The 25,923-nt window shown below is 39.9% G+C and overlaps 1 protein-coding gene and 1 long non-coding RNA gene across 4 annotated transcripts in view; one reads left to right on the top strand and one right to left on the bottom strand.

Annotated features, from left to right (window-relative positions):
• The window catches only part of CSMD2 (CUB and Sushi multiple domains 2), a 1,275,366-nt gene that overhangs the window by 202,549 nt on the left and 1,046,894 nt on the right, over positions 1–25,923 (top strand). The window lies entirely within an intron of this gene.
• Positions 10,306–25,096, bottom strand: LOC149464913 (uncharacterized). The gene is made up of 3 exons (XR_016312266.1): positions 24,954–25,096; positions 23,705–23,806; positions 10,306–10,499 (listed from the first exon to the last, which is right to left on the bottom strand). It is a non-coding gene; the product is annotated as an uncharacterized LOC149464913 (long non-coding RNA).

The following is a 25,923-nucleotide window of genomic DNA, read 5'->3' as shown; positions in this document are numbered from 1 at the left end:
GCAGTAACGAATGATATAAGAAAATTTTGTATATACAAAGCAGAAGTGCCAGGGCTTTAGAAATCAAAAAGAAAAAAAAAAGAAAATAATGAAAGATGGTACCCAGGTGGAAGGAGTGCCCCATGCTCTAAGAGCTAATACAATTTATTATATAACTAAAAAAAGGAGGCTTAGAGATCAACACCTCCATCCTAGTCTGAATCCCCCTAACCTCTACGAAATTTTAATTTTATTATATGGATTGCAAAGAAAATGAAATACATTTTGCAGACAATATTGCCAAAAGAAAGTCTTCTTTACCCTGTCCACCACCACCACCAAACAAAAACAAAACAAAAAACAGGGGTTTAAGGCTCCAAATTCTGGGGCTATAGGTACCTGAGGTGTAAATTTGGACCTGACTGCCCCACATCCTTCTAATTATAAATATTTTCAACATTCTGCATACAGTTTTATGCAAAATGCTATATATATATATATATATATATACCCAACATTTCATATCCCTAATATGTGCCTGCTGTATCATGTACTTGTATGAAAATGTATCTAGTTCTCTTTATATTGCTTCCTTTGTGTTAAATCCCTGGTGTTCCTGCCATTCCCCTGATCTCCTATTAAAAACCGGTCACACTATCCATGAAGCTACAATGTGGTCAGTCCTCTAGCTGTGCTGGGAACCCTCTCCTTCTTTGATCAAACTTGTGCTGACACCCTCCCCATCCCTCACAGCCATTCACTGAGAAGGTCAGTGTGCTGCTGTTTCTCCACCTTCACCTCTCTATGTAGCTGATGATAGAGGGAATATGATCACTTATTAAAAAGGGGAAAAGGGATATTTATAATGTTTTTATATCTATACTTAAATGTTTCACCTTTCATTTATGTTTTAAACTGTATGGGTTATTTTAGAAGGTGGGGGTTTATATACACTTTAAGTAATGTGCACTCAGCTCTTAGTAGACTGTGATAGTTTTGTATATAACATAGACATTGCACTGCCTCCAGTAATGAATTCTGTTTATCATTTTATGATTTTAATCACGTCATGTAGCTATTTTACAAAACAGATGAAATCTGCAGGAAGGTTGTCAAAGTTTTCTCTTGGAATTATTTGACTAGGATTTATTGACCCTTGGCATAACAATTTACAGCTAGGTGCAATTTGTGATAAGAATAATTTGGTGAATTAACTGCTACCGTTAATTGTCTATAGCTGCAAGGTAAAATCATTTGTAAATGGTAAACCTGTCCTGAGGTATAAGTTGTAAGAAAATAGATTGCTCAAAATGCTTATAGCTGCTATTTTCTGTTTAAGATTGGCTGTCAGTCAATATAAAATGCAGATTCCAATCATTTAAAATGTTACACTTAATTCAACAATTCTTTGCAGAACACTACCAGGTTTATTTAATTTTGAAAAAAGAAAGTTTCCCAAAGCACCCACTCAGAACAGATGTTTCTATGATTGGAATAAACAGAAGTATGTAAGCAGCATATTTTCTCTGCTCTTCCAATGTTTTGTTAACCACTTGCCATCCAGACCAATTCTGACATTTCTCACATACCTGTAAAAATCAGCATTTATTTTTTTGCTAGAACTGAAAGCAAGGTCCCTGGAGAATAAAATGTTGGGTATTGGATCTTGCATGACATTTGTGAAGTGGTTTATCAAACGCAAATTTTCAGAAAAAAATAGACTATAATGAATTTTAGTGGACACAAACACAATATAATACCCAACTGTTTGAAAAACGTGTAAAGGATGATGTTATGTCAAGTAAATAGATAACTAACATGCTATGCTTTAAAATTGCGTATGTCCGTGGAATGTCAACACAGTACGGTATCTAGAAATCTCCATAGGTTACACAGGTGGTCTGGTGCTAGAATTATTGCTCTCACTCGTTTATGATGATACCTCACTTCTTGTACTTTATGTGTAGTACTATCACCTTTTACAAATTAATCTACATGTGTGTTTACATTTGCACGTGAGCACAAGGGATGGGGGGCGTGCTTTCATTTTTTAAAATGTTATTATTTATGTATTATTATTTAATTTAAATGTATTTTTTGACACTGTACCTTTTTTAAACTAAACTTTATTGCTATCACAAGGAATGAACAACACCTTTTGTGATAGCATGGACTGTGACAGGTCCTCTTTATGGAGAGATCTGGGGTCTATGAAACCCCATATTTCTTCTTCATCCTTCAAAGCAGCTAATCAAACTGAGATAAACAAACAAACCTAAACCGGACGTGGCAAGATCCTCTTCATTTTCTGACATCACAGAAAAGGGGAAGGAACTTACCTTCCATTCTTCACAGCGCACCAAATGTGACCAGTCGCATTGGTCCCTGGCTCCTTGGAGAGACGGGAGAGCCCGCAAAAGGTGGTGGGGTGGCGGCAAGAGGAGGGGACCCTCTTCCACAGCTATTTAGCTGTTTGAATCACTTTTACTTTAAAGAAAATAGCTGGCTGAAAAGAATGACATCTGGATCATGGCTGCAGGCAAGATTTAGATATCACCACCACTTACCAAGGATGAATATATACATGTGTTGGTCAAATGGTTCAAAGCTTAACATAAGCCAGATATACAGTAAAATGGACACATTAATCCAGCCTGGTAGTGATCTTAAAGGTAGATTTTTTTTAAAATATCAAACATGTCATACATACCTGCTCTGTGTAATGGTTTAGCATAGAGCAGCCCTGATCCTCCTCTTCTTGGGTTCCCCTCTGGCCCCATGAGATGCCCCTGGTACCTTTTTCATTGGCTTTTTTGAGTTTGGGCAAGGACACAGGGGCCCCATGATCCCCTATTGCCTGGGGGCCCCATGAGTTGTCAGTCCGCCCCTGTTGACAGCAGTGGGAGCCAATGGCTTCTGATGATGTCTCTGAGCCAATGAGGAGGAGAAAGCTGGGAGAGTCACTGCTATTGTGCACATTGTTGGATTGAGATCGGGATCAGGTAAGAATTATGGGGGGCTGGAGGGAGAAGCTGCACACATGTTTTTTACCTTCATGCAAAGAAGCATTAGGCATTAATGCAAGCAGTGTAAGTACCTGGATGTGATATGGTAACAGTCTCTTGCAGACGCTTTATAGCAGACCTTCGACTTGGGCAGAGAATAGCAGCACCACCGATCAGTTGGCTCAATCAGTTGTCCTGCAGTGCAAGCAGCTTGCTGATAAGAGGGGAGATCATCATTCTAATACTCTCACTGTCCATTCACAGGTTGGGGAGCAGGCATGTCAGTGTTACTGAACTACTCCATAAAAAAACAGGTCTTCTCCCTTGCCAAACAGGATTATATGGCATGGCAGAAAAACTAAACAAAGGATAGATACAGATACAAATGCTTTGGCAGGTAAAACAGCTCCCTTATATGTATTTCATCTGTGTATATAGCTGTTTGGCTGGAGTTCAACTATAGGCCCCTTTTACACAAGCTTTCCAATTAGGTTGCCTGTCAGTTTTTTCAGCAGACTTGATCAGAAGCTCCATGCAGCTCTATGGACAAGGGGATGTAAATGGACATGTGTCCATTCAGACACCTGCCTACCTCTGAATCCATCCAGGTCCAGAATAAAAAAATTGAAAAGCACTGCATCGGAGGGAGCCTGATGTAAACAGACACTAAAGTCTGTTTACACCCAGCAGCCCATAGAGCTATCACAGGTTTGCCCATGTCTGATGGAAACAAACCGAATGGGCACAGATGTAAAAAAACCTGACATTTGTCCTTTTTGGCTCTGATTCAGCAGGAGGTCTTCTTACAGATCTCCTGCTGAATGAAGTAGACACTGCTCTGTGTAACAGCCCTAAATATCTTGGTGTCTTTCATACATTGTAACAAAGTAAAGCCACTTTGTCACACAAAACGCGGTACTGATGTGTTATGAAAGTCGTATAAAACCATGTATTGGTAGAACCAATAAATCTTTAACCTCTTGGTACTGGCCATATACATATATGTGGCCACTCAGTGGGTGGGCCTTAACGCTGAGCAGCTGCATATTTGCGGCCCTGTTAAAACAACTTACCGTGTTGGGAGCATGCAGGTACCCAGCAAGGATCAGTAAGCTTCCGGTGCATACGTGAAATTGGGAGCTTTCCGATCATTTGACCGCTGTGACAGCCAATGACCCGAATGCCAACCTCAGCCTCCTAACTTTTAGAACTCTTAAAGGGCCGGGAGGTGACCCTAATCCATTAAAGCATGTTTAGTCAATGACAGTTGTCCAAGGTTTGTCCCCACAGTATCTCAGACATCCAGTTATCATGACATGTGTGCCCTCCTAGATTGTAAGCTCCAAGGAGCAGGGTCCTTCTATCCCTCTTGTATTGAACTGTATTGTTGCTGTATTGTCTCCTTTTATATTGTAAAGCGCTGAGCAAACTGTTGGCGCTATATAAATCCTGTATAATAATAGTAATAAGGGCACAAAATTATGGGCTAAATTAGCTGTAATGAACGGGTACTTTCTTAACAAGTTAGACATGGACTCTCACTTTTTGGTAAATGTTCTCAAAACAAAATTAATAGATGGTGGTGCTATGCCATATATCCTCTTGCCCTTTATGTGTCTACATGGGTATTGGGGGCATATGTACTGTAGCATTGAAATTCTAGAATAAATCACTATCTTTATTGACTGAAAATGTAATAACAGTGAAGAAGAAAAAAGTTATTTCACTTTAATGCCACATGCAGGGTACTCTCGAATAAATATCAGTACATCTTTTGAAGAATAACTCCCCTACAAAATGTCAATCCTGATATCCCTTACTATAAATCTGCTCTCCTATCTGCTATTGTATATTGTACTATTTTCAAAATGCACCTCATCAATAATCTAACTTGGCTGGAAGAGCTGCACTAGAGTATCATTTATCAAGGCTAAGCCTCCAAAAATAAGTGTAAGGAGTGAGTGGGGGAATAATCTGTTAGAGAAAACACTCTTCTTATTCATCATGAGTCATCATCAGCTAAACACAGTCTTTAACATCAGTGAGAAAGTTACAATTCCCTTTTGGAAGGTCATATTCTTTTTTTTTCCAGTAATATGTGTAGGTGTATATAACTGTAAAGTTTTAGAAATATCTTTGATGGGTTGTGCATTTAAAGCAAATTCATCACATACCCACCATATCCACCTTAAACATATAGCTAAGAATAACATGTTTTCTGTACTGTATTATACTTATTGTTACATCATGCGCAGCACTACTTCCTGTATATTGACTATATATATGAAGATATTATTAATTAGGTAGGTAAAGTATGTGGGAGGCAATTGGGAGGCACACTTTTCTAAGAACCATAAGAGAAACAATAAATATTTCTTAGAATACACTATAGACATGAGCAGGGGTGGACTGACCATTTGTAAACTCGGGCACTGCCCGAGGGCCCAGGGTCAGTAGGGGGCCCCATGAGATGCCCCTGGTACCTTTTTCATAGGCTTTTTTGAATTTGGGCAAGGACACAGGGGCCCCATGATCCCCTATTGCCTGGGGGCCCCATGAGTTGTCAGTCCGCCCCTGGACATGAGACCACATGCAACATTGAATGATAGTACATAAACTGGCCTTTGCTATGTTGGGGAAGAGATCTTTGAGCAAATGATGATAGATGTGGCATTGCATATGGCATCCAAGTTACATATGGCTGCTGAATACTAATCTGTACCTTATATGTAATAAGAAAGAACGTGTTGGGAATTCTACATTACAATGTGACTATTTTTGAAGATTTTGGATGTTTGAATCTTGCTTGATGAGCCAATTTTAGGACTGTATCAAATGTTGTCATTTCATGCATTAATGTGTATTTCTTTATAGTTGATATAATACCAGGGCATAGAAGGATATAAAACTTGCTTTAAAAAATTTAATATAAAATGCACTTTGAAATTAATTTTATACTTTAGGTTAGGTCAGCCTACCCAATTCAAAAACACTGAGAAATGAAATGTTAATGTTTAAGAAAACCTGTCATAAGATCAACATGAAGGCTGTCACAACACATACCATCTGGTTTCACTGCTCTGAGCTACTTACCTGGAAAGTGTTTGATGTTCACTAACCTGGAATGGATATGCAGTTAAGGACATCTGACTTTTCTCTGATTTTTATGATCTGTAAATGTATTCCAGATCAATGAAATAATCAAAGCTGGTGAATCAGCATAGTAGCTGAGAAACTGTATCTATTAATATTCTCTTTTATCCAAGCCATGGTATAGAAATTAGCCACATTCAACTGGACTTGCTCTGTAATCTTGGCTAGTAGTAGTTATTTACATTAAATGTTAATTGTTCTACAATTACAGAAGTCCAATTGTATTTGACTACCACTGGACTTGTTCTGTAATTACAGCACAATTCCATTTGAACTTGACTAATTACTATTAAATGGCATTTTCAAAAGGAGTTCAGCAATGGCAGCCCCAAAATTTTTTTTCATGACAGTTTTACTCAAAGCCCGCTTACACCTTTTTTTATCTTTTTTAAAATTCAATATCCCTGTATAAATATGACTGATTTTGCATGGAAATGCTTTAAAATACATTTAACTTTCAGTGCACATGATGGTTCCTGCTCTCTTACTCCTGTGCTCTGTGTTGGCATAGCAGAGTAACAGCCACACCTCTCATTACAAGTGTTCTCATATAGGTGGTATGCAATAAAGCAGAGGATAAGTGTTTACCCAGGTCTTTGTGAGTTACTGGAGCACTTGGTCTTTTCTGGTGCCTTTTAGATTGCACAGTCATCTTAGACACACTGTATAACTGATGTAACAGAACAAATGAGCTAATAGTATGAAAATGGATCTTGTTAGCTCGATGTCTGTTTGAAAGTTTATCTAGTTCTATGATTCAAGTTTGTCATGTAAATTACCTAGTGTATACTGTATCAGAGTGACTGTTTTTACTGTATTGTTTTTCATTTGATACTATAGAAGCTCTTAAAGGCCATATTAAATATTTACATTTCAATTGCTAAATCGCATAATAACATATTCAAAATACATTTTAATGCAAAGTAAGGCCAGTTAATCCAAGCGTATCCAGTATTTAGCTGAATAGAGGAGGAAGAACCATGGCTGCATAGATAGACACTTTTATTCCAGGCTTCTTTTTGAGGGAAATAATACAGAACAAATAGGATTCCAGTCATTATTTCCACTAAGATCTCTTGGACAATGGTCTGAAGGTGGTCATAAACATGACAGTATCAGTTGATTATGCTAAAATTGGTCAGATTGGGCAACACTAATGCTATTTTTATGGTTATTGAATTTTATCTTGGAATATCTCTGTGTTATTCCATTACCAGTAAATGGCAAGTTAGTCTTTTTTTAGACTGTAATTATGTTGTTTTTATCGCAAATAATTGCATTACCCTCTGGCTTGTAAAAAAAATTGCAGATGTCTGCAGAGCTAGGTGATAATGACAATATATTCAATGTTTTGACTTTAAATGCTATTAAAAGAAGAAATGCACCTTTGACATAAAAAATAAAAGTTAAATGCTTTACTATCCCCATACTTTGTTGAATCAGTACCAATAGCCCTAAAATCATCATGTACAGCACATGCATTCTGTAAAGTCTCTACAAGCCAAGCATGTGCAAAAGACATTGAGTCCTGCATATGCAGATGACTTTTATCAGGAAATAGAAGAGTCTTTGAACTAGTAAGACCATTAGTGATCCTTGTTAGTAGTTACAGGAGAAAACATGAAAAGTTACATTATATATATATATATATATATATATATATCTCTTATTATAATAATCATAATGAGGCATGTATAAAGTATTCCTTCAAAGGATTACGTTTTTACAAGGCTTACGCAAAGAACTCAATGCTTACAGTATATGTAAACACTCACCATGTAAATCAACCCATTCAGTTTAACATAGAAATGAAAGTCAAAACATTTCTGTATAGATATAAAAAAGACATTCTAAATATTTTTTCCCCTTTTTTATGTGATTACATACCCCTGTACTCAACCACATAAGAAGCTCAGAGAGCTGGGGGGCGGGACAGGAGCACACAGATCTTCCCAGTAAATGGCTTTTTGAAGACACGCAGGATGTGGGCGCGTGCCAGCAGAAGTCTGATGATTGGAGGAGAGCACACTGCGTTCTCAGCACAAATAGAAAGCTGACCATGCTGTGCTCTCATGCCTAGTTTGGTGAGATCCAGGACTGGCAGGAACTCCAGGTATTTTACACAAAGGAAGCAATACAAAGAGAACAGGTTACTTTTTAACACAAGTACATGGAATAACAGACACATATAAGGAATATGAAATGTTTGGTTGACATATTCTTGAATAAATTCAGAAGCTGTAGTTAAGAGGTTTTTTTATAACTAATACTGGGATCTGTGATTTCATTCCGAGATTCTCTTTCAGGAGCTGTGTGCAGTAAGGCAAATGAGAGGGCAAAAACTCTTGGACTTCTGGTGACCACTGGTACTAGCAAAGCGTTAGTCCTGGTTCACACTGGATCCAACTTTAAAATTATGTCACTTCACTTGTAGTCACACCATTTCAAAGTGAGATGGCAGTGCGACTTTAGGTGCAACTTCATAGACATCTGTGCAGCTTCATGCACAGATGTCTATGCGAGGTCTCACCCCAAATTGGCAAAAGTAGTGTAGAAATTACTTTTCTAATCAGTGCGACTCTGACTTCTTCGGAGTCACACTGATTAGACCAGTTTCATTGCCAGTCAAGTGAAGTCACATGATTTCAAAGACGGATCCAGTGTGAACCAGGGCTTAGGCTCAGTAAGTAATGTTGACATTTTAAATGTCTACACCTACACAGGGCTTAGAAAGCTCCTTCCCAACCCCATGTGACAACTCTCTGGGATGGTGATTGGCCACTCAGGCACACAGTGTTGCTTTTCAGGAAGATAGGGGAGTGTCACGTGTTTCCCCATACCTAAAAATACTGGCCATTTCTTCATACTCCAGCAGCCAAGCTGGGAAGCTTAATAAATAGTAATAAAGTGCAGCGCTAATTAAGTATAATTAAAGTCACAATCTGATTCAATATGTAGTTGATGCAATGAATAATGCCAGTAAACGTATCCTTCTTTATGGTGCTCCAAGTAGTTAGAACAAATCATGCGCTAACCAGAAGCACATAGATCATGCCCATTGATATATCCAAAAACCAGGAGCATCAGGGTAACAGGGTATGCATCTGGGGCATCCGTCTCCAAATGGGCAGCTCAGCAGTAACTGGGTAATGTATATTCCAGAGGGCTCCTGTAGCCTCCTTGGCGGTATTCCCGAGTGTAGCTCGGGGTAACATTTCAGTACCACAAACGGTAACCCCGAGCTACATTCGGGAATACCATGCGGCACTGCTTCGGCATTTGTTCTTCACTTACCTTACCCCGCGCTCCCACGATGTGTCCCCTGCAGCGTCCCTGGCCATCTCCTCCGGCCGATGCCGGCATCCGGCTTCTGTGTCCTGTCCCTGTGACGTCGGGACGTACGGGCGCCGCTGGCGGCGGGAAATTTAAAAATTTAAAAAAATGTCTTTTTTTTTTTTTTACATTTTACATAGTAAAACATTGCTGTCTCAACCAATTTCACATACATCTTGTCCCTAATGCTTTGTCCTGTTCCCTGCCTGCATTTTGTCTGTTCTTTCTGCCTGGAAACTGAGAAATGTCTATGGCGTCCAAAAAGTGTCTCTTTAGGTCAAAAGCGGTTTTAGACCAGCTGGAGAACAGCGATAGTAAATCAGAACTACTTGCAGAATTGAGTGATAATGATTTGTGGGGAAAATTGTCATCAGACACTGAAAACGATTTTGCGATTTTGCTCAGCAATGTGCTAACTGGGCGCTATATTTCACATTTCAGTGTTTTTGGTTTGATTATATTATTGAATTAAATTTATTATTATTATATTATTATTTTTTATGATTATTTATTAAATTATAATTTATGATTACGTGTTTCAAATTTTATCCTACCTGGGATGTTTACTAGACTCTTGTTCGGACAGATTTCAGTGAGTTATTCCTAAAAATTACAGGCCTACAATAAAAAAACTACATATTTCCATGCAAAAAAATGGTACCGCTTTCAGCACCAAAAATCGGAAAGAATCATACCACCAAGGAGGTTAAGGATCAGCAGGGTCAGCCACCTGATTACAGGAATTCCCCTCCTCTGGATGGTGAAGTACTTCCCAGGGTCTGCATACTTAAAGGCTCCATGAAGGAGTCATAAAGAAAGTGTCCATAGCGTAATATTGTAAAAAAATAATCAATTTATTATGTAACAAATTTCAATAAAATAGGTACACTGACCAGTAATAAAGATGGCCACCGGACCAGCATATGGCTCCGGCAGCTAAAACGTCTCCGCGTGTTGATTCCTTAGACCTTTCGTGCGACCGCATGTCTTCAGAGATATTCCTGCTTTGCAGCCAACCTATTACTTCTCCTATTAAGAGTAAAGTACAACTTCACTTTACACTTTGGTCTTAAGCCATAAAACACTTGAATAGACAGTACTGAGTAAAGAAACCATTCAGATATAATTGGGTTGTGTATTGTTGCTAGGATCTAGCTGACCACTACAGCTAGAGATAGACAGTCAATAAGAAGGGCTGTAAGAAGTCTATTGAAGATAGTAATTGGAAGGAGCAGTTACCTAGCATTGTAAGATAGTGGTGGAACTTTCAGAAGGTTTTCTTTTTAATCATCATTTGAACTACTTCATTAAATGACATTCACTATGCATAATAAATAAAACATTGAAATGAAATCTGGCTAAAATTGGAGCAGCTGGCCACAGTAACCAGTTTTATTTTGAAAATGAAAGATGAATCCTGATTGGTTGCTACAGTTTTATCACCACCAATATATTCAATAATGTATTTATATTTTTATTATATAATATTATATTTCTCTGGGTTCACTAAAATATCAGATTGATGGCTTGTTTCTGTTTCCTAGTGCCCATTTCACAGTCCTTTATTCACCAGTTTGATGTATTGTATCATGTCTTGAACAGTTTCTTTATAACTGCATCACAAGATCACAAACACTTCCAAGACTTGTAAAACTGAAAATAAAACCATAAATAAGAATTGCTTTTCTTGCGTACTGTAAATCTTCTCATCTGGTTTTATTAGTTGGCTCTATTTTATCCTGGACCAAATATAACTTTCAAACCTCTTACTGGGTCTTCTAGCCATTCAAGGGAAAGGAAAGCAAAACACGCAATAGCTGCAATGTACACATGATTGTTTGCAACTAGAGTGCAATCACAATGCAACTATTTTATAGGATGTTGAAAAAACTAACAGCTCTTTACAGGCAATATCCAACAGCATCAACAGTAGGGGGATAGACTAATAAAAATGCCACATTAACTTCTTCCCACCAACAGAACGCATATGTGCGACTTCACGAAAATGGGTCTTTATCCGTGGGGCCGCATATATATATATATATCTGTCTTTGCGCTGGGAGCACGCCACACAGCGGGCTCCCAGCACAGAGACCAGGTTCTTACTGGGAGCACCAGGTCCCGTATTAATGATTGATATTAGTGACTCCCAGTTCCGTGTCACCTGATTGATGCGATAACCTCTGATTGACCACCACAGTGATCAGTCACTGTGCAGCCCACCCCTGTGTTTTCTTTCTCTCTGAATGGAGGAAGAGATAAATTGTAAAAATGTAAGGGAGAAGAAAATCAACAAAAGTGTGTAATAACAAAATGAAAGAAAAAATAGCTGGATCAAAGTTTGATCTAGGTCAGTACCAGGGTTAGTGTTTGGGTCAAGGCAGGCCAGCCGCCATGTCCCCATACCATGCCTCTTTCCCACAATCATAGCCCAGTGGTTGTGAGGGTTTGCAGGGGGGGGCTTAAAAAAATCGGATGCCTCCTTTAAAATAAGTGGACCCCTAGATATTTTCCCCCTATGTGACTGTGTAAGGGGAACATAGTATCTTATCAAACTGTGATAAAGTCCTTTGGTATAAATTTATCATCATCCAGTGATGTAGAACCATCTGTACACACAATCAATGATGATCCTGCCAACACAAACATTGCAACCCTCCAACCACAATCCTCTTCCTATGGACTCCTGCAACTGGCAGCTCACTGGCTCATATATGTCAAAGTCAGGAATCAGCAGCAGTGATGGCCAGGTCTGTGTAACACTTACAAACTGAAACAAGACTTTATATAGTAAAGTAAATTTATTAACAGTAAAACAAAAGACACGCACCAAGAAATGCACCATGCACCAAGAAATAACGAACATAAAAATACAAGTGAACCATAACCATACAACCAAAATGTCTAACTAAGCAACAGGAAGCCTAACTACAATTATAGACAATATGTACAATATATACAAGATGAGGAGCACAGGTCACAGGAAATACTAGAGATGCAAAGATGGGGGCACCAGGATTGGGATCAGGAACAAGGAGAGCAGATATAAGGCATTGGGGTGCATGGTACAGGATGCAGAGCAAGAGCAAGAAAAGGATACAAGGCAGAAGTATCTGACTTAGCACAGAAAAGCAAAACACTGACACAAAGGGGTTGATTCACTAACGGTAAATAGGCCATGCACTGCAAGTGCACTTAGAAGTGCACTGAAAGTGCAATTGCTCTAGATCTGAAAGGAACAAGGAATATAAAATAACAGCATTTTTACTTGCACATGACTGGATGAAAGAAATCGGTAAATTAGTAAATCAACCCCACGGTGTACAAGCAAAGAAGAGACTAAATACCCTCCCAGCTGCTGAAAGATGCCAGCTGGTGGACATTAGAACTACAACCTCCCACTCTGGGAAGCCCAGTACAACCAACAGGTGACCTAGGTCCTGGCAGTCAAGAACCCAGCTGCCCGATGTCATTGACCAAATATAGTACATAGACCATGGACCATGTATATTTAGCCTGCCCAGTCCATGAATAGCAAGAGTTCAGGGTGAATCCTGTATCACTCCAAACGTGAATCTCATGCCTAATAGTCAATAGCAATATATGCTTTCCATTATAAATAGAGCCAACTGGTATTCAACTCTCTTTTCAGAAATTCAAAGTGCTACCCCTGTACCTCTCTGCCAAGTCAGCTTGGTCATCACACTGTTTACCACATGCTGTTAAAACTTTAAGATTTTTTGTTTTAAACCTTGTCATGAAATAATATTTCTATTTTTCTGTAAGGACTGTTTGATTTCAACATTGATTTGAAAACTGACCTCACAATGCTAATTCACACTATATTTATAACCGATACTTACTGCAAATTGCCAATCAACCTGAAATGACTCACTATTGCAGGTGATTGTGATTGTGATTTAGATATCCTTTATAGTTAAACTTATTTTTCATGTGATATTTCTATATTTTGTCAACCTTATATATATGCTATGTTTACATTTGATAACATGCTGTTGTTAAACTAGGATCCAACAACTGAACAAAACAAATAGATACCAAACTATCTTTTGTTGATGCTCAATATAGCCTTTCCTCTGACCACTCTCCAGTGATTTTCCCATAGATCCTATTGCATCTTTGGTTTATGACTGACAGATTTCTATTCAGCCACACCGAACAGACCTAAATGCAAATAAAATATTGTGTATAAAGCATCAACCACTGCTAATTTGACACAATGTTGCTTTAAAGGAGTGCAAAAGTCACATTTATTACATTAGGTATTAATAAAGAGCATTATTTCCTAACACAAAACATTGTGTTAGTTGTGTGAAATATTTTTTCTTAATTTTAAAATGTGTGCATATCCTCAGTCCATCTCTGCAGCTACCATTTTTTGGGTCTTTAAAATAGTCATCAGTGGGATTGATGCATCAATTTCCTGATGATTGCAAAATTGAAAGACCACATCACCTGGCATTCTTTAACCACTTCCTGTCCGGACATTTTTACCCCCTTCCTGTCCAGGGCAATTTTCAGCTTTCAGCGCTATCACACTTTGAATGACAATTGCACGGTCATGCAACACTGTACCCATATTAATTTTTTACCATTTGTTTGAGACAGATAAAGCTTCATTTTGGTGGTATTTATTCACCGCTGGGATTTTAATTTTGTTTACTATGTAAATGAAAAGGTCCAAAAATTTTGAAAAAAAGTGTTTTTCTTCTAAAATTTTGCAAATCAATATTCTTTCATCATAAATCTTGGCTGAAATGTATTCTGTTATCTTTTTAGTAAATAAAAAAATAAGCCAAATTAGTTTATAACCAAAAATTATAATTTTTAAACTTTTTTTACATTTTTATTTTATTTTTTTATATTATTATTTATGTTTTTTTTTTTTTACATACTGTCACCCTAGCAGTACAGTGTCACCATGGTGACACTGTACTTCTTGTGGGGGGTGATGAAGATTTTTTTTTTTTTTTTTTTAACAGTGATTGCTTTTACACCCAAATAGCATGTAAAAGCAATCATTTCTCCTTCTCTCTGTCTGCATTCTTGCAGCCATTGAGAAATACTGAGTGAGCTGTGATTGGTCACAGCTTGTCACATGGTACAAGGCTGTTGTGAATAGCCTTGTACCATGTGACCTCTGTGATCATTCACAGATTTCACACGTAGTAAGCAATTATGTCACAAGTGACATCTTGCTTACTACTTTGCATGTGATCACTGATTGGCCAATTAGTGATCATGTGATCGGGATCCCGTCCGACGATCGGTGTTTCACTTTGTCCGGAGGACACAGCGGGCACCGGATTGCGGTGCTGCACGCACCCAGGGAGTGCACACAGCTAGAAATGGCGGGTGCCATTTATGAACCCGCCCCTAGAGTGCCATCGTCCTGCCATTTATAAACAGCAGGCGGACGGCAAGTGGTTAAACATGCATGTTCTGTGGAGATGGGGGGGGGGCAGGTCACTGCGTCCTGAGGTTCAACGTATCACCCCATAGGGGTCACTAGGAAAATGCAAGCCAGCAGGGTTATACACCTAACTCTCTTACTTTGTGTGAGTATTAATGCTTTCAGGCTGGAGGGCACTTCACACTGAGGGCCCCAAATACTAGCGAAAGAACAACATTTCAATCAGTGGCTAGGTCTGTTCCTACCTGTCCTGACAATAGGCACCGTAGTATTTTGAAAGAAGTAATTCTGAGTATGCACTCAAGTCCACCAGCTTCTCTCACAGCTGTACACTGCACCTTTCATATATGTGTCTGCTTGAAGGCATACAGGGAAGCCAAGATACTTCACTTTGCAAGGTCTTGCACTTCACAACCCCAGGTTCAGTTCCTAGGCAGGCCATGTACCGCAGTTTGATCCAGTTTGAAGACCCACCCACTAAGTGGAGAATATGAAGCACTACCAGTACCCAGTTGGCTAGCTGACAGCTAGCTAACAAAACTGACAGAAGCAACATTGTGCTTCATTCCAAAACTGAATTTACTTCTGTGAATAGTTCTGTAAAACTGCAATACAATCACATTAACTGAAAGTACAATATGCCATTATACATGTCTCTCACAAATGCATACAATAAACACATTTCTTACAAACAGCTACCTACAAATCACATTGAATACATTGAAATGCGATCTAGCTATGTATGTGACTTTAAAAAACACAATGAAAGAACTTTCAGACATATGTGTATCAAAGGGAGAACAGAGGAGACCTTCACTGGTGTTCTTCTAGAAGCTAAAAAGGCTGGAGGGATTTATGGAAAATTTTTTCTCTTAAAGCGAAGCTCCACCCAAAAGGGGAAGTTCTGCTTTAAGGACTGCTCCCCCGCTCCCCATTTAGGATTGCAACCTTTGGGGGGCGGGGGGGAGCAGGTACCCGAATTTGACAGGTACCCGCTCCCACTTCCGGTCCGATTGCCTAGGTGATCGGAAACGGAAGGTGTCCTCCCTCCCTGTAGTCTTTTGGGACACGGGACAGGTCCCAGAAGACTACAGGACCATTCATGAAGCGCAGCGCTACTCGCGCATGCACAGTGAGTACCAGGCTGTGAAGCTGCAAGCAGTCACAGCCAGGTGTCCACACTGAAGATGCCGGCCTCCAGGAATACAGGACGGCCGGTGAAATGGGGTGCAGGGGACACACTGCGGGACAGAGGGACAGGTAAGTGTTTTTTTTTTAAAAGTCAGCAGCTACATTTTTTTGTAGCTGCTGACTTTTATTTGTTTGACAGCATGAGTGGAACTCCACTTTAACAAACATGAAACACTTCCTGTTTCAGGGCCAGTTGCAGTGAACACCCAATAGATGGCTCCCTACTCAACACAATGATGCTATACAGAACACATACAGTGGCTCATAACTACAAGGGTTATCTTGGTAAAATGTGTTACTACATAGCTACACTTCTTTTAATCCCAGAAGGTTAAACATGATTTACCCCCAACTTCCAGTTCTATTGAATACACCCAGTAATAATTCACCTGATTTAAATTCAGATGAGACAATTCTTCATTCTCCAGATTTATCTTCACTGTTTAACATCCCTTAACATGTTGAGGTGGCTTACATTACATAACAGAACAATTCCAAGCATACATAGTCTCTCCTGGCTGTGCAATGCATTTGGCTGTGCTCTGCCCTCTGCTGTGGTCCTGCTCATAACTGATTTTAAAGGATAAGTTCACCTTTTAACAAAAATTAGTAAATTCACTTTTTTTGCAGGTAAAAAAATGTGCATTTACTATTTTTTGCTTTGGGAGCCTGGAAAGCATTGCACCAGCAATGAGCAGATTGCTGATACTATGCAGGACTCCTGCAGACTGTATCTGTATCTGTGTGTATCTGCGTGTATCTGTGTGCTTGTACCGCATATGGGCAAACAGATATACACTGACAGGAAGAATCAATGAACTACCACAGAGCTCAACAGCGATGTAGTAATTCACTGAGAACTACAAGCCAACAGCTGAAAAAGCTGTAGGTACTTGCAGCTTTCCCATTCACAGAGTACTGTGAATGATTGATGCGGCTGCTCAGGTGGTGCCCCGAAATTGCACATTTTTTTTTTTTGACAGCGGGTGGTGACCAGTTCTTTCATAACATGTTATAATTTACACCATAAATATGGCTGTAACATGTAACATGTTATGAAAGGAGAACTTATCCTTTAAACAAAGTCCGTCCATACATGTGAAACCTGTGTTTGGATCTTGCAGAATGGGACTGTAGATCTCCGACAGAACAGTTCACATTATCACACTTTCGGAATCGTTCCTATGCCCTGACTTCCTCTAAGACTACCTTCCCTGGTATATTTGCACTCACACCAGGGAAGTGACACATACACCAGAAGAAATGACTAAACACCTTCTGTCCATCAGTTCCTTGATTACATTTTATCACACCTGCTTCTGGAACAGTAATCAAGTAATTGATCAACTCAGCACAGCTAAAGTCTGCACTATCCAGTGGGTAGCATGGAGGAACATGCTTAACCAAAGAGTTGTCACAGATGTGTTTTTTTACTCAGGTTGATCACTTGCCATCACTCTCTCTGCTCTTGAGAAAGCAGACTGAAAGCGTTACTAAACCCCATAACAGTAAAATCAGTCTGTATATGCAGTGAAGCATGCTTTTATACTCACTGTGGAACCTAAGGGGTTAATCCTCAGCATTGAGTAAAAAGGCAGTTTGATCCTGTCTTCTTTGATCTTCCCCTTCTCCTACTGTCCACAATCCATAAGCTGATAGAACAGAGCCTTGTGGGCAAGGTGCACATGCGCACTTTGGTGTGTGTTAATAGAGAGTTTTTTTTCTTGGGATAGTGCATGTGATCAGCACAGGGCCAATCAAGACTTGTGTTGACAGCACCCCTTCCCCCCCCCCCCCCTGCACAGGTCTTCACTGGGAAGATCAGTATACTGTTTTGTATCCACCTCCTGTTGATATGCCTTCCTTGCAATCCCCACCCCACGTCTCCAATCCCCTTATGCAGCTGAGATCATGTGATCACTTATAAAAAAAAAAGGTATTTACAGAGCTGATAGTTCCCAACCAACACCTAACTAACTAGCACTGGCTAGGTGCTACATCAAGGACCACACCCTTGATTATAGCACTTTTACACCACTAATATTGTTCTCTTGAGTAGCCTACACTTCACAAATGATCTAACTGGTGTAGAAGTTAGAAACAACATCAGTCAGTATCCTGGAGAGTCAGCCCATGAAGGATCGCTGCCCAAATTTAGTTGATCATGTGGCAAGTCACTGACGGAAGAGTGTGTTTTGATTTAACAAGCAAAAATAGTTCAAAATACAGTTTATTCATCATGGAGAATTAGATTTTTCAAGGAAGACTTAATGGTCGCCATGAGCTTTATTATATAAATGTGAACAAGAGTGCTAGGAGCCAGCCCCAGGGAAGACAACCTTTCTATGCACATTTACTGCTTTAAAATTGGTTTTAATTCTATCATAAAAAAGAAAACACCAAAACAAAGTAAATTAAATTGTTATTCTGAATGCCATGTCAGTAGACCATTCAAACCTCACATTAAACACTATGAAACTGAACAAGTATGCCTACAACTGAAAGAAATCCAGCATATTATAGTGAATAGTACTCGCCATAGTATTGCATGGGCTTTGTTGGTGACTACCCATGGTATAAAGATTTTACATTTGAATAAATACCCTAATATCCTGGCAATGATTTATCACAGAATCCTCCAGTGAAATTAAACACCTACTTGTGAATCAGTAAATATCTTCAGGGAAGTCAGGGGTCAGCAACCTTTTCTATATTTGGTGTCATGATCACAAGCATTAGACAACCAGCATACCAGTAAACAATAGCAAATTGTAGTCTTAGATTGTTTTCCATTTTTGCACTTATATGTGTACTGCTAATCACAGTTAAATATTATTATACATTTTATATATACCGTATTTTCCGGCGTATAAGGCGACTGCGTGTATAAGACGACCCCCTAATTTTCCAGTTAAAACATAGGTTTTGGGCTATACTTGTCGTATAAGACTACCCCCCTCTGAGGCAACACCATTTAACCCCTAGCCTAAAGGGCACTTATACCGACTTCCCCCCCAGGCCAATTTTCAGCTTTCAGCGCTGTCACACTTTGAATGACAATTGCGCGGTCATGCAACACTGTACCCATATGAAATAGGTGGCACTGATGGGCACTAATGAGGAGGCACTGGTAGGTGGCAATGATGGGCATTGACAGGCATCACCGATGGGCACTGAAAGGCAGCACTGATACATGGCACTGATAGGCAGCACTGATGCGCACTGATAGGCGGCACTGACTGGCACTGATAGGTGTCACTGATTGGCAGCACTGATAGGTGGCAGTGATGGGCATTGACAGGCATCACTGATGGGCACTGAAAGGCAGCACTGATACATGGCACTGATAGGCGGCAATGACTGGCACTAATAGGTGGCACTGATTGGCAGCACTGATAGGTGGCACTGACTGGCACTGATGGGTGACACTGAAAGGCAGCTCAGATGGGCACTGATATGTGGCATTGATGTGCACTGGTAGGCACTGATATGTGGCATTGATGTGGCACTGATGGACACTGACAGCTGGCACTGATGGACACTGACAGCTGGCACTGCTGGGGCTACACTGATCATCAGGGCACACCGATCATCAGTGCCCTGATGATCAGTGTACATGTCCCCTCCGCAGAAAGCCGATTACCGGCTCTCCTCTCCTCTGTCAGCGTGACAGTTCTAGAGGAGAGAAATGCCAATAATTAACCGGCATTTCCCTGTTTACATGTGATCAGCTGTGATTGGACACAGCTGATCACATGACCGAGCCAACATCTTCAGCTCTTTCTGTGATCGGTGATCTGCTGTGTCCGAGGGACACAGTGCATCGCTGCGCATGCGCGGAGAAAGGGAGGCCGTCATATGAGCCAATCACGGCAAGTGATGTATTCTATTAATGAATACAGAGCCTGCTTGGATTGGCTGCATCAGAGAGGCGGGCTGATAATGTCACAACTTCAGCCAATCCGAGCAGGCTCTGTATTCATTAATAGAATACATCGCTCGCCGTGATTGGCTCAGCGCGGTACAATGTATGTAGCTGAAGCTACCGTACAGTATTACCACACATCCAGTGGTTCTATACCCGGCATATAAGACGACCCCCAATTGTTGGGGTATGTTTTTAAGTAAAAAAAGTTGTCTTATATGCCGAAAAATAAGGTAGATTAAAGCGGAGCTCCACCCAAAAGGCGAAGTTACGCTTCAATGCTTTGTTCCCCGCTCCCCATTTTGGCACCTTTGGGGATCGGGGGGGGAGCAGGTACCTGAATTTGACAGGCACCCACTCCCACTTCCGGTTCGATCGCCTAGACAATCAGAAGTGGAAGTTGTCCTCCCTCCCTGTAGTCTTATGGTCCCAGAAGACTACGGGACCATTCACAAAGCGCAGAGCTTCTTGCACATTTGCAGTGGGCAACCTGGCTGTGAAGCCGCAAGCTGTCACAGCTGGGTGCCCACACTAAAGATGCCGGTACCAGGGAGAGAAGACAGCCAGTGAAACCAGCGGTGGTGAGGACACTGCTGGACTGAGGGACAGGTAAGTGGCTGTATTTTAAAAATCAACAGCTACAGTTTTTGTAGCTGCTAACCTTTTTCTTTCAGGTGGAACTCCGCTTTAACTTGCTATTACTGTAAAACTATAGGCTCACAAATTGTTAAACCCCATTGCATACACTTCAGAACTTAGATCAGCCCTAATGCATGCACTTCAACCGGCATCCTCAGATCTGCCCCAATGCGTAAACTTTAGACTTCAGATTATTCCCACACGCTGTAGAAATGTTGTGTATGCTGTAGGCGTGCAAGTGGGCTCATTCTGCATTTTTATGCCAATGTCCTCAGCCACCAGTGGGATTTCAGGGATGTGGGTAGGTCAAACTATGTGATTGACATCTTTGGCTGTCAAATATATCCAATGGCAGCAGGTACCAATCCAAACAATATGCACCCAAGACAGGGGTTGGCTGTCTGTTGGGTAACAAGCTTTTAGCATGCCCTTTTACTGTTTTAGATTCTTTGTCTTTCAGACAGTTTTCTTGAAAGCTCCATTATAGCTGGCAACTTCAATAAACTATAACAATTTTATTTATTGATTTGAAGATGTGTAGACAAAAGTCCAGCACTTTGGTGTCTGTCTAGAATGTTATACATGCTTTCCTCTTTCAGCTTTCACAGTAGACCTAACCTCTTTTGACTTCAGTACAAGGGTACATTGAGTGAAATGGAAGACCAGACCATGATCTGTGCTGGTATTACAGTACTGCACATGAATGAATGTTGCTACATTTCATTACAAGAGGATTTGGTTTAAAGTGTAACTAAATCCAAGAACAAAATGTTTATATTTACTGAATGCCAGTTTTCAAGGGTGCATTGAAAAATATTTCACATGCCGGGCCAGGCAAGACCAGGTTCCACACTCCACAATAATATCTCTGGTGCTGGTTCGGCTCATCTCCTTCAAAGCAATCAATTCTACCTGCAACAGGATTGCCACACACTGAGATGTAAAATAATATTGAGCAAAAACATACTCTGAAGGTAGTTGTGCTGGATTTAGGAACAATGAGGTTGTTTAAAAGGTTTTAAGTCCATTTTCATTCTGTATTTCCCAGAGAAATCAGTCACATTAGCATCTTAAATGTCAGTAAAGTGTATTTAGCTGTGCTGAATAATAAAGTATGGGATACATCTTTTTAAAATTAGGGTAGTCATTTTTCTGTCTTTGCTGCAAATTACCGGTATGTTCCTAAAATGCATGCACAAATAGGACAACTTCACTTTTAGGGCTCATTCACATTCACTACATACATGTGTACAGATAATAGCTTTGTATGCATGTGCATTCAGCATTCAACAGCTGTGTCTGGGGCTGTATAACCTACAAATGAGCATACAGCATTAATATAGTTTATTGGCCACCACTGGCCAACTGTATTTTAGAAACCTAGGATGCTTGGCAGCAGGAGCCAACTGTGTCCTAGCAATCAAGGGCTCTGGCTAACATGAGCCATCTGCACTCTAGCAAACAAGGATGCTAGGTGGCAGGAGTTGCTTGCATCCTAGCAACTTAGGATGTTAGGTGGCAGGAGAAGTCTGTGTCCTAGCAACCAAGGATGCTAGGCATCAGGAGCAGCCTACATCCTAACAAACTACAGGTGCTGCCCGTGCCTGCTACCTAGTGCTAGCGATCTAGGGTGCTAGGATCGCCTGCATCCTAGAAACTAAGGACGTTAGACAGCAAGGGCCGCTGGCTACACACCATTAATATTGACAAAGAGCAGTGAACAATAGGGCCTTTGTATGCTGGACCTATGTAAACCTTACAAGTATTACATGAGTACAATGAACAGCCAAGTAAAAATGAATGGAATTACTGCCAGCTTCTGCCAACAAGATCTTTTTTTTACATTGAATGGGGCCATGTAAATATAACTTTAGGACCTATTTACAGTACATTGCTTTGCGGTAACAGCAATGCACGTTACATGTGTTGGTGGAACTTGATCCCATTCATTTTTAATAGCAGCCCAATGTACCTTTATGACAGATATGCATTGCAGTGCAGTGCAATGAGCGGTAACACACTAATGTGCACTTCCAGAAATTGTGCATTTTGGTGCATTGGCAGCCCATTTATTTTGATGTCTGCAAGCATTCTAAAAGTTCCCAGAGATGTCACATACTTAGGCATAGAAGTAGCCTTTTCTGATAATGTCATTGAGTAGCTTGATCACCCCTGCTCAGATAGCATAGTACATATACATAAATACAGTACATATCTGGCCGAAGACAGAAGCTTGTCTTAATATAAATGTAGAATAAATTACCATCTCATATGTACATGTTCTAGTTACAACCTTTGAAGTCAGATTCATCTAGAATAAAAGCTAAAGTTAAAGATGATGTAAATCCCCTGTATTTGGTGCACAAATGATTGTACATCAAATAAGTCTTATCTTTATTTTCCATCTTTTAAACATGCTGAACAAGGATTTATCTAGAAAATGTTATATTTTATACTGCTATGTCTCTTTGTGACTGACATCAGAAAACATTTGCTTGCCCCGCTCAGTCTTCAGCAAACACTTGTCATGTTGTATCTTTCATCGCTTAAGTTTGAATGACTGCATGTGAATTGCAGCTGTGACCTTACAGCCATGCTTTACATTTTTTTCATGGATAAATATGGGCATATGACGTAGTTTTGCTTTGTTTGTTTTTTGTCATTGCTGAAATATATTCAACAGATAAAAAAGTTTCTTGGTTTCTCAGTTCAGATAAAGTCCCTAAATCAAATCAAAAATGCAAGATTGTTTTTTCCTCAATGGGATGTCCTCCATGCCAAAACACTGTAGGAAAATGAAAAAAAAAAACCTGTTGGGAAAAATGTTAATATACAGTATGTACCTTACCCTGGTTTTTGCCTGCAGTTTCTATGTAGGGATAATGTCACTATCTTTCTGGTGATATCCTAGGCATTGCTGAGTACCTGAAATCTCGTAAGAACACTCTACTGCGGTGCTTCTCAACCTTTTTTCAGCCAAGACACCCTTTAAAATCATGCACAATTTTGAGGCACCCCAGTCTAAAAAAAGTAAATGTTACTTACCATCAGTGGGAAAGCTGAGCCTGGGCTGATACACACGTTGACTTTATTCTGGCAAGGGTGGATGGGAAGCAGTCACAAACCTCCTGGTCCACAGCCCCAAGTCTATAGTAGTTTGTAATGCAGAGTTCAGTGGTCAGTAATTTGTAATGCAGAGTTTCTGGTCAGTAGTTTGTAATGCACATTCTAGAGGTTAGTAATAATTACCAAAGGGTACAGGGGTCAGGAGTAACACAGAGTGCAGAGGTCAGTAGTTTGTAATGCAGATGTCAGTAGTAAGTAATGTTGCCTTCAGAAGTCAATAGAAAGTAATGTAGAGTATAGGGGCCAGTAATAAGTAACGTAGAGTACAGAAGTCAGTAGTTTGTAATTCAGAGGTCAGTAGTAAGTAATGCTGAGTTCAGAAATCTATAGTCAGTAATGCAGAGTACAGGGGTCAGGAGTAAGTAATGCAAAGTGCAGATGTCATGAGTCTGTAATGCAGAGGTTAGTAATAAGTAACAGAGTTCAGAGGTCAGGCATAAGTAATACAGATTTCAGAGGTCAACAATAGGTAACACAGCATGCAGGGGTCAGGAGTAAGTAACACAGAGTGCAGAAGTCTGTAGCTTGTACCACAGAGTTTATGGTCAGTAATATATAAAGCAGAGTTCAGAGATCAATTGCAAGTAATGATGATTATATGGGTCAGGAGCCAGTAATGCAGAGTGCAGAAATCAGTAACTTGTAACAAAGAGGTCAGATATCCGTAGTAAGTAACTCACAGTGTGCAGAGGTCAGGAGTAAGTAACACATTGTTCATGGGTCAGTAGTAACACAGAAATGCTGTTTTATATAAGTACATAACTTAACATACAGTATGTGGACTATCATCCATCTGATATAGCAAACCAATTCCAATTCCATTTGGAGTAGCAATGAAAGAAAACAAGGCACACCTTCAAGGTTTGCAGTGTATGATGAAACTTCATCCTAACTTGCACTTCTCTGATAGGCTTATGTACATTATAGTAGGTCTTACAGAGAGTATGCATCATAGACACTGTAATGGTCTGAGAACAGCTCCTACAAGACTTGGCATTTCATGATAACTTAAAAAAATTTAGAATGTCTTTAGAGCCTCTCCAGGATAACTGTCTCATCTAATCAAATGAATAATTTCACATCTCATGCTGTTTTCTGCCTTCATGCTTTGCACACCAGAGAGCATCTCCCATAGTCAACATGTACAAAGGTAGCTAATGTCACTTACATCTTGCTGATGCATAGCAAACCCCAAGGGGAATCCCAGATGCGCCTCTTTATCCTGCAAGGTTTCACCAACTGGCCATAGATTGAACTACCATGACAGCCAGTTCCTGCTTCATCTTTATGCACTCCAGTCTGCCTGCTTTCCTCAATGCTTTGTTCTGTTCTCAAACAGAGCCAGCACTAACAATGGGCCTATTATTGCCTTATATCAGACAGTCAAGTGATCTGTGTGCTCAATCCAATCCCACAACAAGACTACACCCCCATGAGATCCTTGTGCCAGTCTTTAGACAAGATGGATTCCTGCTTAGCTGGTACGCTGCCCCAAATTTAAACCTTTAAAGGGAACCTACCATTACTTTTCATATCAGACATTGCATAGATAATTGGATCAATGCAAATTGTTGTTTTATTAAATTTTTATATATGCTAAGACAAGTTTGGAGAACTAATTTCAGAAAATCAGAGATAAGAAGCTTTTCTGACCAAAAAAAGATAATAGAGGGAATTAGATACTTTTTATACTTTTTTTGGTTGCTGCCCTCATTTATATATTGCAGACATTCATACTGGCCAAGCAGCACACACAGCTTCTCTTCTTTTTAATTTAATTCACTCACTATAAATAATCAAGCTTTTAGGTAGAGTTTAGTGCATATTTATAGATGCCCAAATCAGTTCAGATACAATGTTCATTATCTTGCATTTTGTAAATATCTTGCATGTTTTTTCAATCTATTGCAGTTTATCATGACTTTATTAACTGTAAATATATCTTGCATGCTTAAACAGTCTGGGAAACTCAAAGCTGTCTCCCCGTTGGCTGTATTTAGAAGTGTCACATTCTTGACCACTTACACCATCTAGTAGGCATTACACACTTTTGGAAAGCAGAATGGACAATCCATCATGACAACTTGCATACAAAAGAAGGTCAAAGAATAAATAGGGTCTGTAGTTCAAACCCAACA

The sequence above is a fragment of the Staurois parvus genome, unplaced genomic scaffold, assembly GCF_062004578.1.
Source record: "Staurois parvus isolate SC_StPar_1 unplaced genomic scaffold, SC_StPar_1.0 ptg000145l, whole genome shotgun sequence".
NCBI classification, from domain to species: Eukaryota; Metazoa; Chordata; class Amphibia; order Anura; family Ranidae; genus Staurois; species Staurois parvus.
This window is presented reverse-complemented; position numbering and strand designations above follow the sequence as displayed.